This window comes from Schistocerca cancellata, chromosome 5 (genome assembly GCF_023864275.1).
Source record: "Schistocerca cancellata isolate TAMUIC-IGC-003103 chromosome 5, iqSchCanc2.1, whole genome shotgun sequence".
Classification (NCBI taxonomy): Eukaryota; Metazoa; Arthropoda; class Insecta; order Orthoptera; family Acrididae; genus Schistocerca; species Schistocerca cancellata.
The window spans coordinates 428379721-428395711 of record NC_064630.1 but is presented as its reverse complement, the minus strand read 5'-3'; the positions used below and the strand labels follow the sequence as shown (position 1 = coordinate 428395711).

General features: G+C 41.9%; 1 protein-coding gene and 1 pseudogene across 2 annotated transcripts in view; both read left to right on the top strand.

Moving 5' to 3' along the window:
• LOC126188860 (peptide transporter family 1) overlaps positions 1-15991 on the top strand; it is a 322186-nt gene that overhangs the window by 42873 nt on the left and 263322 nt on the right. The window lies entirely within an intron of this gene.
• Positions 5119-5236, top strand: LOC126189404 (5S ribosomal RNA; annotated as a pseudogene).

The window sequence follows — 15991 nt, the reverse complement described above, 5'->3', positions numbered from 1 at the left end:
TGGCACGGAGTGTACTTGAACATCAAAGAAAGTACTTCCAATTCTGTGTGCATATGAATACGTTAAATCGGATGTTCAAAATTTCTGGAAAAGGACAAAACGAACGTTTTCAAAACTAGTGCAGATAACGGAGACAGTTCTGCTCAAGTACGATTCGGACTTTGATAGGCTGATTATAAAAATGAATCTGCGTTATTTTCACTCAAGTTTTACTTATTCATTCCATTGACATTCGAAACAACAACATGTGATGCAGTAGAAATTGATAAATTAGATTCTATGTTAATCAGTTTTTTAAATATGTTTAACTCGTAAAGTGAAGTGTCTCTAACAACCCAGGCGCCCCTAGGATGAAGTTTATGTAGTTTGCTCGGACATACCACTACTGATTGTCAAAACAGCGAATGAACTACTCTAATAGTCGTTAAGTAGGAACACATATTAATATCATTACACATATAAACATGATTCTCGATCTAAGGAGAAACACATCTTTACGTACTTAGAGTCTGTAGTGATGCGTTGTCTACCAGAATTTATATTGACGCTCAACGTAGTAGACATGTACGATAAATGTGGCAGTGTATTTATTTTAAAAAATATGTTAAATGGCAAGTTGCCAAGAAAATAATCTTCATTTTTTGGTGCTCCATGTGTCAATTTCTGACGATAGCGAGAGTGTGCAACATGTCATATCGTGGATTATGGAAATAATGTTGGAAATGTTACAACATCCGGTGCAAAAACTGTATTAGCTAGGAAGAAATGCTATAATCTGAATGTACCCACCACTAAAACAAAAGCTATGGCTCACTGAGGAAAACATCCAGTCCAATCAAAAATTGAAGGCCTTGGTGCAAAAACGGCGATAGCTCACATTTTACAAATCCGATGTCGAACATAGACGGTGGTTCATTAATGTTACTACTCCATGTATGTTCAGTATAAAACAGGGATGTGTCTAGTATTTATCCCTTTATCCCACCGAAGTCGTAGCATGATAAGATTCTAAAGATTATAGTGTCTGGTATATATTATGGGAAAAAGTGAAGCTATCCCTTTTTGCACCGAGGTCTTCAATATTTACTGAAGACAAGCTATTGGACCAATTCTCCAGTTTATATATTTCGGCTGCGATATCAGATTAAATAACGATAGAGATGTACAGAATGACATCAATAAATATCAGCACAGGCGGGGAACTATAAATGAAATCTTAACGAACAATACAAGGAAAGATACAAAATTAAAGTTTTAGAATACAGCAATCTGCTCTATGTCGGTGAATCTTAGATTGAACAAAGGGAAGACCAAAGCAGAATATAATCAGCTGAAATGAGATTTTTAAGATCTGTCAAAGGTTACTCAAGAAGGGATCTTACAAGGAATGAGCTATACGAAAAGTGTTAGAGATATATAACTTAAGCGACAAAGTGGAATAATCGAAGAAAAAATGAAGGCAACATCTTGAACGTACAGGAGAACATGGAATTTCAGTCATTAAAAACAAGTACAAGTCCTCAGAAGAAAGACGTTGGTAGACCGAGAAAAAGATAGTCTTAGAAATTCGAAGACGGAACAGACATATTGCCTAAACCCTGAAGTGAAAAAGAAGTTGTTGTCAGTTTCCTGCAGGACATACACAGTGAATACGACGTCACAACTTTAATTTAATAAATTATATATAATTTTTGTTGCTATTTACATGAATAAAATGAAAGGGTAGATTGTGTAATTCTTAGATTGCACAAAGGAAAGTTATGTGGGGGGCACCTAATGAAATATTACTGTTTCGTGTTGATTTGGTAGTTGCCTCTCTTACATACTTACAACCAGAAATTCGTAAATAATCCCTAATCACGGACCGACCGACCGAAGCTCTTTGCCCAACTACAGCTTGTTGGACGATGCCGACGACTGTAAACTGCAGGAGCGCGTAACTTTTAGGCTCAGGCACGAGAGTTCTATTTCCAAATTGTATAGAGATCACTGATATGCTCTGACTCTGATTCGAGGTCCCTAATCATTGAGCTTTTCAGCGCTCACTGAAACACTGACTCGCATATCCGGAAAAAGACTCCTCAAGCGTCCTCTTTTGATTTTATCGCACATTCAAACAAATTACCAGTGATCTGATGTCTCTCACGCGCAATTTGTGCTTTCGAGCTTCGACTTCAGAATCTCTTCTTACTGTCTATGTCTTAAAAGTTTCGTTGTTCCACACAATACACTCATTTAAGTGCCGTATAATGTATTAAGCTACTTCGAATATACGGTCAACTCTCCATCGTACAGAATTCTGTGGTGTGTAAAATGCTATATATTTTTAGAACTATTTATATACCGTGTGGGCAGGTAAGCCTCACTTCAACGGTCGTTACCTTAAAACAGAAGAGGGTCTTTTACCATGGAATATGTTATACTTGGAAATGGACCGTGTTTCCTTAATTTCTCAACAATTTTACCTGCCCTGAAAATGAAAATTTATATTAGTTTCCGAAAGCTTTTACTTCAAAATGTATTTAACTTGTAACTGTTTTTTTTTATAATACTTCTGCTTAATTTGAGTTCACTTACTGATTTTGGTATGTAGCAGAGTAATAATGTAACAGATAGACGATTAAGTACTGCACTGACAAAATTTTCTTCATAGCAAAGGTTTAAGATTTCAGTAGAATATTTGTTGTTAGGTACATGACCATATTCTATTTTGGAACATGTTTTCACATTTGGAAAAACGTAAATTTTTCGGAGTAATTTTTGTAATTTCAGAAAAAGGCTGCATCGGATAAAACATGAATACCATCATTTAAAAATTACAGGGCTGGTTAGAGGCAAGTCTGAAAAGTGTTCCCCCATAGAGGGAATCGGGAGGTATTGTATTATCAGGACAGAAGCAGTAACTGCAAAATGGGTTTGTCAGGAGTGCTCAGTGAATTTGAACGTCGAATAATCATCGGATGTCATGTGAATAACAAACACATCAAGTGTCCAAACTGTCCAAATCGACGGTTTATGACGTGACTGTAAAGTGGAAACAGGAAGGAACAACCACAGATAAAACAATTCCCCCCCCCCCCCAATAACTAATGCAGTGACAGAGAGGAACCGCCGAACATTGCGGAAGATGGTTGTAAAAAATCTCATGAAATCAAATAAAGAAATTATTCGTGAGTTGCAAGGTGCTACCAGCAGTACATCAAGCACAAAGACTGTTAAAAACAATGAGGTAAAAAAATTGGGTACAGCGGTGGACCAGCTCCTGTGTATTGGCGCTCAATGTCGAGGGTATCAGCGCTCTTACACATATTAAAAGAAACGAGTGCATATAAAATGACTAAAATTGTTGTCACACAGTGAGGAGGAAACTTATAAAACGGCACTCATTCACCTACTCTCACCTCACTCGTGTTGACCACACGATCACTCTACATCACACGCAATAGCAGCACCTCATAAGCCACCCAATGCTAGGCAACACTTGAGGTGGAGAAAAGAGCGACGCCATTGGACAGTGGACGACTGCAGACGAGTGATTTGGAGGGATGGGTCGCGCTATACCCTGCGGGAATCCGATGGACGAGTTTGGGTTAGGCAAATTCCTGTCATCATATGTAGCGTCAGCAGTGAAGTCCGGAGCAGGTGGTGTTACGGAACGAAGGGGAGTGTTTTCCGTGGTTAGGGTGTGAACCTCTTTTTGCGCTAAAGAAAACCCTAAACGTCTACATCTACATGGTTACTCTGTAATTCACACTTAAGTGCCTGGCAGAGGGTTCATCGAACCATGTTCATACTACTTCTCTACCATTCCACTCTCGAATGGCGCGTGGGAAAAAGGAACACCTAAATCTTTCCGTTCGAGCTCTGATTCCTTTTATGACGTAGGTGGGTGTCAATAAAATATTTTCTCATTCGGAAGAGAAAGTTGGTGATTGAAATTTCGTAAATAGATCTCGCTGCAAAGAAAACCGCCTTTGTTTCCGTGTCTGCCAACCCAACTCGCGTATCATATCAGTAACACTCTCACCCCTATTGCGCGATAACATGAAACGAGCTGCCCTTCTTTGCACTTTTTCGATGTCCTCCGTCAATCCTACCTGGTAAGGATCCCATACCGTGCAGCAATATTCCGGCAGAGGACGGACAAGTCTAATGTAGGCTGTCTCTTTAGTGGGTTTGTCGCATTTTCTGTGTTCTGCCAACAAAGCGCAGTCTTTGTTTCACCTTCCCCACAATATTATCTATGTGGTGTTTCCAATTTAAGTTTCTCGTAGTTGTAATTCCTAGGTATTTAGTCGAATTGACAGCCCTTAGATTTGTGCGATTTATCGTGTACCCAAAATTTATCGGATTTATTTTAGTACCCATGTGGATGACCTCGCACTTTTCTTTGTTTATTGCCAATTGCCACTTTTCGCACCATACAGAAATTCTCTCTAGATCATTTTGTAATTGGAATTGATCGTCTGATGATTTTACTAGACGGTAAATTACAGCGTCATCTGCAAACAATCTAAGGGGGCTGCTCAGATTATCACCTAGATCATTTATGTAAATCAGGAACAGCAGAGGGCCTATGACACTACCTTGCGGAACGCCAGATATCACTTCTGTTCTACTCGATGATTTACCGTCCATCACTACGAACTGTGACCTCTCTGAGAAGAAATCACGAATCCAGTCAAACAACTGAAACGATACTCCATATGCACGTCGAAGAATAAGATGACATTTTACAGCACTGTGTACTGCATACAGCAGACGAATAGTCCGGAGATGACGATTGTTTCTATCAGCAAGAAATTTCACCGTTATGAAGCAGCATTAGTGGGGCAATGGTTTCTGGACAATAGCATTCCTGCAGTGGACTGGCCTTCCCAGAGTCCCGATCTCAGTGCAACGAAATATCTTTGGGATGAGTTAGAACGTCGACTTCGCTCCAGACTCCATAGTCTAACATCATTGCCGTCTTTCGCTTCGGCTCTTGAGGAATAATGGGCTCCTGTTCCTCCATAGACATTCAAACACTTTAGTGAAAGTGTACCCAGCAAAGTTCAAGCGGTTATAAAGACGCAGGCTGGGCACGTCCCATATTAATGTTCACTAACAGCTATCCATGCCGACGACCTTACCGCAGTGGCAACACCGGTTCCCGTCAGATCACCGAAGTTAAGCGCTGTCGGGCTTTGCTAGCAATTGGATGGGTGATTGTTCGATGTGCCCAGCGCTGTTGGCAAGCGGAGTGCACCAGCCCTTGTGAGGCAAACTGAAGAGATACTTGATTGAGAAGTAGTACATTTGTTGACACTTTGTAGCGATCGGAGGACGGCAGTGGCAAACTATCTCCGCTAGAGTAAAGAGAGGTAGAATCTAATGAAAGACAACGATTCGCTATTGTTGCATTGCTCGCAAGTCTAATTGCTGGAATATGGCACTTGCTCTGACTTCGTTCTGCATGTAAGTAAGAAAAATGATACTACTGAGAGAAAAACGATATGTATTGTAAGAGTGGAGGTCAGTTTCACTATTAACATTAGATCTTAAAACTCTGATGGCATTTGCAGTACGGATATTAGATAAGACTAGCTAACGAGGCGTGCTTCGAATTCTGCTACACTTTCTAGAACAATTATTTAACGACTTCCTTACCAGAGATCAGAATTTTACTGTGAATCGTCGATAAAGGTGAGCGGTTTTCGCAAATTTATTCTTTATTGATAGTGTGCTCGTAATAAAACTTTCCCGAAAAGTGTTTTCAGAATTCCGTGATAACATAATACAAATATCAAAAACATCACCAGAAAAACTATCTTAAACGGGTCCGAGCATCAGCAAATACCGCTCAAGTGAAAGGTAGCTTGCCAAAAAGGTCCAACAGAATCACAGTCTGGGAAGCGGTGCAAACGGGTGTTAAAAGATGGCTGTGTCTCAGTATCAACAGGGCCTATCTATTTACTCTTAAAATTTGTTGTTATGCGTTATTTAAGGCTTCAGACCACTCCGCGTGTGGTCATTTCTGCTGGTGATTCTGAACGAAGCACGTTTGAAAGGTAGGCGTCGACAAAAATTGTGAGGGGTAGGAAAGACCCGCCGCGTTGGAAACTGCCCTCAAAGCTAACAAATTTAAACGTAGGCAAACCCTCGAAGTCAAAGACGGAATGAAGCCAAATGTAGCGTGAGGAGAGAGATGTGTGAGGCGTACAACGATTTTGGAAATAGAATTCTATCTACTGATCAGAGAGAAAACCTTGAAAAATATTGATGTTATGTTAAAGCAGTAAACCGTTCAAGCCAACTGTCCAGACACTCAGTGACCATAACGGTTTCTATACGGAGAATGACAGAGACAAGGCAGATATAGTAAATTCCTTCTTCCAAAACTGTTTCGCGGGGGAAGACTACTGCAGTTTCTCCCGGTCACACGAACGTCAAAGTGACAGATACGGAAAACACGAGACCACAGGGTGGAAAATCTGCTAAATTGCAGAAAAGAGGGAAGACAACTGGACCTTATTGGTTACCTATAAGATTCTACATAGAGTATACGAAAGATCTTGATCTTTCTCTTGCAGCAGCGTTCCTAGGGCCTGGAAAAAGGCGCAAGAATTCCCGTTCTCAAGAACGGTTGTCGAACAGACGCATAAAACTATAGGCCTATATCGCTGAAGTCAGTCTCTTGTAAAAGACTGGAACGCTTGTCATGATCTTTCTGAGACGGATAATCTTCTCTGTAGAAATCAATAGGATTTGTGAAAAAAACAATCATATGAAACCCAGCTCGCTCAGTGCGTTCACGAGATGCAGAAGTCAGCATATATCTCAGCCCAGTAGATACTGTTTCCTGTAGGTCTCTGTCGCTTAATGAACAAAATACGATCGTACGACAAGTTAGACCAGCTTCATGATTGTATAGAAGATTTACTAGTAAACGGAGCACAACAAGTAGTTCTTTATGAAGAGAAATCATCAGAAGTAAAAGTAACTTCGCGCGTGCCCCAGGATAGTGTTTCACTATCATTACATTTCACAATACACACATCAAAGAAAGTTTTGCATCACCCAGGTTGTCAGAACTCCTGAAGATAGACGTTGGTTGTGGATATTGTATCACAGACACAGTCCCTTTGACTGTTCAGAGATGTCACTAATCGCGCTCAAAGACGGAAACAACCATGCATCAGCAGCGGAGGGGGTCCGACAGCCGATCAGTTCCAGTTATTCCACCAGGAAGGAAGCACACAGCTCATGTTGTCTGTAGTTCAACCATGCCTAGACGATTAATACCGCTGTTCGATTGCGTCCGCATTGTTACTTTGTGCCAGGAAGGGCTTTCAACAAGGGAAGTGTCCAGGCTTCTCGGAGTGAACCAAAGCGATGTTGTTCGGCCATGGAGGAGATACAGACAGAGAGGAACTGTCGATGACATGCCTCGATCCGGCCGGCCAAGGGCTACTATCTGAACCTATGCATTATCGCTCGGAGGAACCCTGACAGCAACGCCACCATGTTGAATAATGCTTTTCGTGTAGCCACAGGACGTCGTGTTACGACTAAAACTCCGCAATAGGCTGCATGATGCGCAACTTCACTCCCGACATCAATGCAGCGCGGTACAGATGGCCCAACAACATGCCGAATGGACCGCTCAGGGTTGGTATCACGTTCTATTCACCAATGAGTATCGTATATGCCTTCAACCAGACAATCGTCGGAGACGTGTTTGGAGGCAACGCGGTCAGGCTGAGCGCCTTAGACACACTGTCCAGTGAGTGCAGCAAGGTGGAGGTTCTCTACTGTTTTGGGGTGGCATTACTTAGGGCCGACATACGCCGCTGGTGGTCATGGAAGGCGCCGTAATGGCTGTACGATAAGTGAATGCCATCATCCGACCGATAGTGCAACCATATCGGCAGCATATTGAGGAGGCACTCGTCTTCATGGACTACTATTCGCGCCCCTATCGTGCACGTCTTGTGAATGACTTCCTTCAGGATAACGACATCGCTCGACTACAGTGGGTAGCATGTTCTCGAGACGTGAAACCTATCGAACATGCCTGGGATAGAATGAAAAGAGCTGTTTACGGACGACGTGACCCACCAACCACTCTGAGGGATCTACGGCGAATCGCCGTTGAGGAGTGGGACAATCTGGACCAACAGTGCCTTATGAACTTGTGGATAGTATGCCATAACGAATACAGGCATGCATCAATGCAAGTGGACGTGCTACTGGGTATTAGAGGTACCGGTGTGTACAGCAATCTGGATCAGCACCTCTGAAGGCCTCGTTGTATGGTGCTACAACATGCAATGTGTAGTTTTCATGAGCAACAAAAAGGGCGGAAATGGTGTTTATGTTGATCTCTAATTCAATTTTCTGTACAGGTTCCGGAACTCTCGGAATCGAGGTGATGCAAAACGGATTTTGATGTGTGTATATTAATGACTACGTAGATAAAATTTGAAGCTGCATGAGGCTGTCCGTGGATAATGATGTTGTATATAGAGAAGTCACAGCGTTGAAAAATTGTAGGCCTGAAGAGGTTGAATGCTTCTCGCAGCGTATGCAACGATATAAAGTGGAACGACAACATGTAACTAATCGCAGGGAAGGCAGATAAAAGACAGACCTACAGGATGTATCTTCAGGAAGTGTAGTCCACTTAAAAACGATGTAGGTTACAAAACTCTCGTTTGAGCAATACTTGAGTATTTCTCGTCAGTCTGGATCTCTTACCAGATATGACTGCTAGAGGAAATAGAGAAGATCCAAAGAAGAGCAACAAGTTTCTTCAGATGTTCGTCTAAGAAGCACAAAGGCGTCACGGATATGGTCATTCAACTCCAGCGACAGACGCTACAATAGAAGGATTGAGCGTCATACAGCGGTTTACCGTTAAAATTCGGAAGGCGTAGATTCCTTGAGCAGTTAATCAATGTATTACTGCCTCATACGTATGTCTCGCGAAAAGACTATGAAGGAAAGTTTAGAGAGATCCGAGCTCAGGGGGAAACTTACCAATGAAAAGATGAAACCAAAATTAAATGGACTGTATCCACTCAAATACTAAAAGAGTTTAACGGAGTGTGACAGTCTTAAACGGATACGAAATTTTAAATGGTCTTGTAAGATCCAGAATAGCTCTGGTTTGCAAGCTGCAAGAAAGGGAAACATATATGATGAGAATATTTGTATGAAGAGGTAGAAATCCCAGATTAAATTATGCAACAAGTTCAGCGTCTTATTAGAAGACGATTATACTGAGAAAAGGGACAGTTACTGAACAATACTTACGCAGTTAGCGAAAGATGTTGCTGATATGAGGAAGCAAATCTCAAACAGAACAAGGCAACTATTTTATACGAAGGATAGAGTTCCAGGCATACGGTAAACGGAACGTGATAGAACATGCTAATCTGTTCAGAAAAGTCTTTAAGAGAATGTAAAAAGATACAGTGAAAATTTGATACAAAAAGCAACTGAAAGCAATAAGAATTTGAAGAAACCAAAAAAATGAATTAAGGTTCACATTTCTTCATTTAAGATAACAGATAATATTGAGCAAGTTGTACAAGCATTGACACAATTCTTCACATGTTTATATTCACTGCACAACACAATTAAAGGATCACTTTTTCGAAACCCCCTAATTGTTTCCCATTCCGACGCAGAAGTTTGAAATTTGGCTAAAAGATGCTTGCACCCTCCTGTGTCTTGATCAAGAGGGGATGTAACATTGGCACATGCGTGAATAAAACTGATAAGGGTCACTTTAAGGTCTCCCAGTTCGGCAACACTACCGGTACCACCCACCCACCTTTGCTGAGTACTTTAAAAGTGTACGTGTACAAAGACAATCTATGACGGAGTCCAAGTCAACTGCAGGTAGGCTACATTGCAGCTCCAAGCGCCTTTTAGTAGGCATGCTGAACTGGAGAGGTGTCAATGGTTGCCTGTCTGCAAGCACGTAGGATACCTTCGCAGGTTGTGTGTGTACAGGGGGGAAGTAACAAATTACCAAACAGCCCCCTGGCGCCCCTCCCCCCCCCCCCCCCCCCTCCGTCTACCACATTAAATCAGAACCCTAGACCGCCTTCTGGAAGAACCTTAATATATTATACAGAAATCTGTATGTTACGAATTGATTCTAAATAATGAAAAATGTTTGATCATCCACATGAACTCTAAGAGGAACCCGCTAAACGTCGGTTAGTGATAAATCGCACAAATCCAAAACTGTCATTTCAGCTAAATGTTACGGATTACGATTACGAATAACTTAAACTGGACGATCACATAGATAACGTTGTGGGGAGAGTGAACCAGAGACTGTGATTTATTGGCAGAATACTTTGAAGATGCAGCAGGTCTACTAAAGCGACTGCCTACACTACGCTTGTCCCTTTGCTTCTGGTGTACTGCTGCGCTGTATGGGATCCGTACCAGATTGGATTGACGGAGGACATCGAAAAAATTCAGTGAAGGGGGTTCTCGTTTTGCATTATCGTGAAATATGGGAGAGGGTGCCACTGATATGATACGAAGGCTGAGGCGGCAATGATTAAAACAAGGACGTCTTTCGTTGCGGCGAGACCTTTTCACAAAATTTCAGTGACCATCTCTCTCCTCCGCAGGCGAACATATTTTTTGTCACACATCTACATGCGAGAAATGATCATCGTAATAAAGTAAGAGAAATCAGAACTCGCTCGGAAAGACTTAAGTGCTCGTTTTCCCGCACCCTGTTCGACAAAGGAAAGGTAGGGAAACAGTACGAAGTTGGTTCGGTGAAATCTCTGGTGGGAACTTAATTGCGAATTGCAGAGTACTCATGTGGATACAGATGAAAAAAATGGTTCAAATGGCTCTGAGCACTATGGGACTCAACTTCTGAGGTCATTAGTCTCCTAGAACTTAGAACTAGTTAAACCTAACTAACTTAAGGACAGCATACACTTCCATGCCCGAGGCAGGATTCGAACCTGCGACCGTATCGGTCTCGCGGCTCCAGAAGATATAGATGAAAAAGTATTCTCTGTCAAGCACTTCATAGTGATGCATCGGGTACAGACGCATGTGCAGAAACTAGGGAAGAAGTAACATATTTTCTGCTAAGTTATTCACTGCATCCTATGTTTAATAAGCATTTTCATTAACACTGTGAACGTCTGCTGTAGAAAACGTTCAATCCATAGTCCACTATAGCCGTGTTTGGTAGTTAACCCTTCAGCTTTCAATAGGACTGTAATAGGCGGTAGCATGTTAACAATGGTCGTGGCGAGAATTTCTTGCTTTACTTACTTACTTTTTTTAATTTATTTTTTACTCGCTACTGATGCTTGAGAAGAGAAGGCCAAAGATTCATGTAGGCTGGCTGGTACGACATGTATCACATCTTCCAAGCAAAATGCATATATTTTTTTAGCATATTAGGTCTCGTTTTCGGATACTGACATCCACGGTGGATCGAGATTACAGCGGCTGGCTGTAGAAAACGCTGACTATGTACGCCTGACCTCGCTTGTGGCAGCAGTCAGCGATTTTTAAATAATCCATGTCACCATAATCTCTGTTTCCAAGGAGGCTTGTTAGAAAGAATGTTATCATTAAATGATAAATGAGGTGATGTTGTGCGCTTCCCGTAACCGAAGTCGCGAGCGTCCACTAGTGTAGTGGGATTAGATTCGCAGGTGGTGCGTTTCGTTCTTGACGATGGACGATATTTTCACTGCCTGAATTCGGACGACGTGGAGAGGACGGTTAGCTTCGTGAAGTACCTGAGCATGCGACGTTGCACTGATAAGATGAGCGTAACTCTGAACCCCTGTGCGGTGTTTCATGGAGTGATTGCATCTGACACTGCTCATCTGTCAGTCGGATATGGGCACCAAGCTCGGCGGCCGCTTTGGTGTCATTGAAGAGAAGTGGCCTATGCTGTGACACCGAGTTCCTTCGCCACCCTTCGTTGGATTCGATATTCACTGATAGCAGCACAAACACAGCACTAGACTGTATCACAAATGCATCCTTTACAGTCATCCACACTATATTTGATACCTCATAAGGAAGTCGAAGGAAAGAAATGATAAATCACCTTTGACACATTTTTGCCCAGGCTAACAATGATGGATTGGGGCATTCTCCCTGAAGTAAACTGACTGAATGTGGAACTGAATTAAATTTTGGGTTTCTGCTCTACTGCTCTAGAAAACAACGCAAAAAAGAGACTGAAGCTAATGCCACGAAAAAACTGATTTAAGTGAACAATTAAAGTTTCAACCCAGTGCGATCAAATCCTGGCAAAGACGTTTCTGTATCCGTCTTAACATAAACACACTGAAGTAGATTTGTGTTAGTTGTGACTATGTACCATTATCCTTGATCAAATTCCATCGTTCAGTAGTAAGGGTCAGTCTGGCAGGCTGACAAACTAATTTCCCTCTAATAATGAAACATACATGTGCATTCGGAGCCCCGTCTGCCAAAAAGAGTACGCGAAGCTATAAATCTTCCCTGAGCTGTAGAAAAGTGTAGTGGAAAGTGTGAACATCGCATGACTGGTTGTCGTTTCTTCGGACTGCACAGAAGTATGCCAAAGAAGATATATGGTGTTGGGCGCTACAACTTGTTCTGAGATACCTGTTGTGTTAAAGAGTAAGGGAGAATGTTGTACGTGAAAGATAGTTTCCTAGGCACACATGATATTCCTTGGTCAGTATTTCAATCTAATAACCGACTTTAGAATCACATGAAGCAAGCGCCTTAAGCAGTTTCCGACAGTTTCTACTGTTTTTGTTGTTGTGACACGTGAGGTGGTGTTGCGTGCAGCGTTATTTAAGACTGCGACCTATACACATTTAAGTGCTGTGTAGTATAGTAAATCTGTTTTGATGATCTTGTTGATCCTTCATTTACGGAGTTTTATGGTGAATAGAATTCTTTATATTATTAGAACTAGTAACGCAATGTGTGAGTAATTAAGCCATACTTTGATACTCGTGCACAATCTTGTATCTTGAAACGGAAGTTCTTAACGTGAAACACGCGATATTTGCAAATGGACTGAGTTTTCTTTACGGCCTTAACAACTTTCGCCATCTCGAAAATAGAAATTTATGTTCGTTGCCAATAGCTTCTATTTAAAAACGTTTTTACTTGTAACTGATTTTTGACAATACTTCTTTTTAATTTGATTTCTTTTAGTGATTATTGGGTTTTGGGGTTTTTTGTGGGAAAAGACCAAACTGCGAGGTAATCGCTCTCGTCGGATCAGGGAAGGACGGGGAAGGAAGTTGGCCGTGCCCTTTCAGAGGAACCACCCCGGCATTTGCCTGGAGCGATTTAGGGAAATCACGGAAAACCTAAATCAGGCTGGTCGGACGCGGGATTGAACCGTCGTCTTCCCGAATGCGAGTCCAGTGTGCTAACCACTGCTCCACCTCGCTCGGTATATTGATTATTGATCTGTGGTAGAGTGATAGTAGAGTAATACGATTTTTCTCGATTTGAAGCTTTTAAATTTCAGTAGAATCTTTGTTCCTAGGTATGTGATCAAGTTGTACTTTGGAACAGTTTTCCACATTTGAAAGATTCTTTCTTTTCCGGAGTAATTTTTGTAATTTCAGAGAAATACTGCAACATACATAAAGTGAATGCTTTCATTTCAAAATGGACTAAGAAATAAACTTCTGTTATAGGCCTGGCTAGAAGAGAGGTTCGTAAAAGTGTCGCAAAGTCCAGCAGTCTCCCCTGCTCACAATTTTTAGCAGTCGTCATAGCCGACGGTTGTCCACTATGCTTTTTAGTGTAGCTTTCAATATAACGCTTCTTAATGAAATCTTAACTTCATATAACTGTCCCACCAAACCGACTTAATTTTATTACAGTCTCCCTGAAACAAAGCTATAAGTTATCAAAAGCTCTAGCGCCGACAACGGCATAGTGGTTCTTCCTGCTGATAAGGGGGATGCAGCTGTTGTCATAAAGACTGAAGACTATCAGACGAAGACACGCGGCTTAGGCTTCGCTCACAGTGGCACCGATATCGGGAATTACACCAACTACCGACATCGGCCGAAGACGGCCGATCTTTTCATGTCAGTACGACAGTACTGGTTCGGTCTCACTGCACCTCATCTCATTTGCCGAACGTGCAGATTTCGGGCGACAGTCGGTGAAATTCAAATCAGTTTGTTTTCTTTACTCGAATCGGAGAACGTTCCCACACCCAAAACAAGAATTGTGTACAACTCTAAGTTAAGTACAAGAAAGAAGGAGTTTGTAACAACCTGAGGATGAGAAACATAATAACAGAATTATATATTATGATTTGAAATCGCTACTTTACTGAAAACCACAACTTTCGAACAACTTAAAAATTTGATAGTAATTAATTGAACATTGCCTTATATTACATTACGCATGCTCTATGGTCGTCTAGACATTTTGGCCTCATGTCTATACTTAACGTAGCATGTCATCTGAAACACAGGAAAAATCTGTATCGAGTATCTTACGCCTAGATTATAGCTCCAAAATAATATGTGCTGAAGTGAGAAAGGCGGTGTACGTCAATTTTGATGCTTAAAGCTACTGTAGTGGATCTTTTTTAGGCTGCGGTAAGTGGACATTAGTTACTACGAATTGTTATTACTGCTTGCAGGTGTGTCTATGACAGTAGGATCGAGATTCTGTTGTGTGAGGTGATTTGCAGATATCCTGCATGCGTTTCCACTTTTCTAGGTCTTCACAATATCTTATTCTAAAATTTTTGTTTATCTTTTACGCATATGCTGAATAGCTGTAATTGATGGTTAATTGACATGCCTTCTTCTTCTTCTTCCTAGCGCCTACCCGTTGGAACGGAGTCCGCTATTTGGGCCAACGCAGGCCATTTCCAAAATTTTAACTCTTCCTGTGGATTTAGGTGCTTATAGCGTCCAGCCACGGTAATTGAGATCTTCCACGTTGTCTCTGGCCTTCGACAGTGAGACGATGTGCTGAGCTGGTGATTGAACTGGGCGTTGCCCCTGTGATGTATGGATACCAACGAAGTCTCCATTCTTGCCTCTTCTCATTGATTGGACTCACTCCAGCGAATAGTCGTGTTGATGTACTATTGATATGATCGAGCAGAGAAATTCTAATGATTTTCTCAGTATCCGCAGTTCGATGACATGCAGTGAGTGCTCAGCCTTCCAGGTGTGGGCCAACTCTCGGTGTTATACAATGCAACAGGCCCCAGCGTTGTGCGGTATATCTTTGATTTTAGGTGGACAGGCAGGCATCGTCTTATAAGAAAAAACGCAAATGACATCTCTGAATCGATTCCGGGTCGCTTTGATTCTTTCTCACGCATCCTCATTCACGTATCCGTCACACTGTAGTCGAGAACCTCGATATCGGTTTGTATCCACTGTGGTAAAGGAGCTCCATTAAAATGTACAGTTCCAGGCGGTGGAATCGCTTCAGGTTACTCAATCTTGTTGCTGTTTAAACGGAGGCCAAATTTTTGAACTTGAGTTTCAACACTCTCTCTGGTATCCGTCGCAAGCATCACCATCATCAGTGTACAGAATAGTCAGCGGTACACGCTTCTGTAAGTCACGAGCTGAGCCTTGATAAACGTCTCTGTCACAGCGAAGTCGGTCAGTCCTACAGAGCATCGCACCCGTGTGCTGGTGTTTTTGTGCAAGAACTTTTACCCATATATTCTTCTCGTGTTTTCCATCGGATCATATTGTGCAAATTACCCAATATTTCGTCGATACAACTGTTCGTCATCTACAGATGCTGGGTAGCTGCTGTTGTCACTGCCACAAGGCACGGCTGTTGATAATCCTGCGACGGCATCGAAATTTGTCAGACCGGGACCAGGTAATACATGTGCATGGAAAGACGCTTGGAGTTGGAGAAAAGCTTCCCAGTAATGTTGCAGAAGAGATTAGGAGAGTTGGAGAAAAGCTTCCCAGTAATGTTGCAGAAGAGA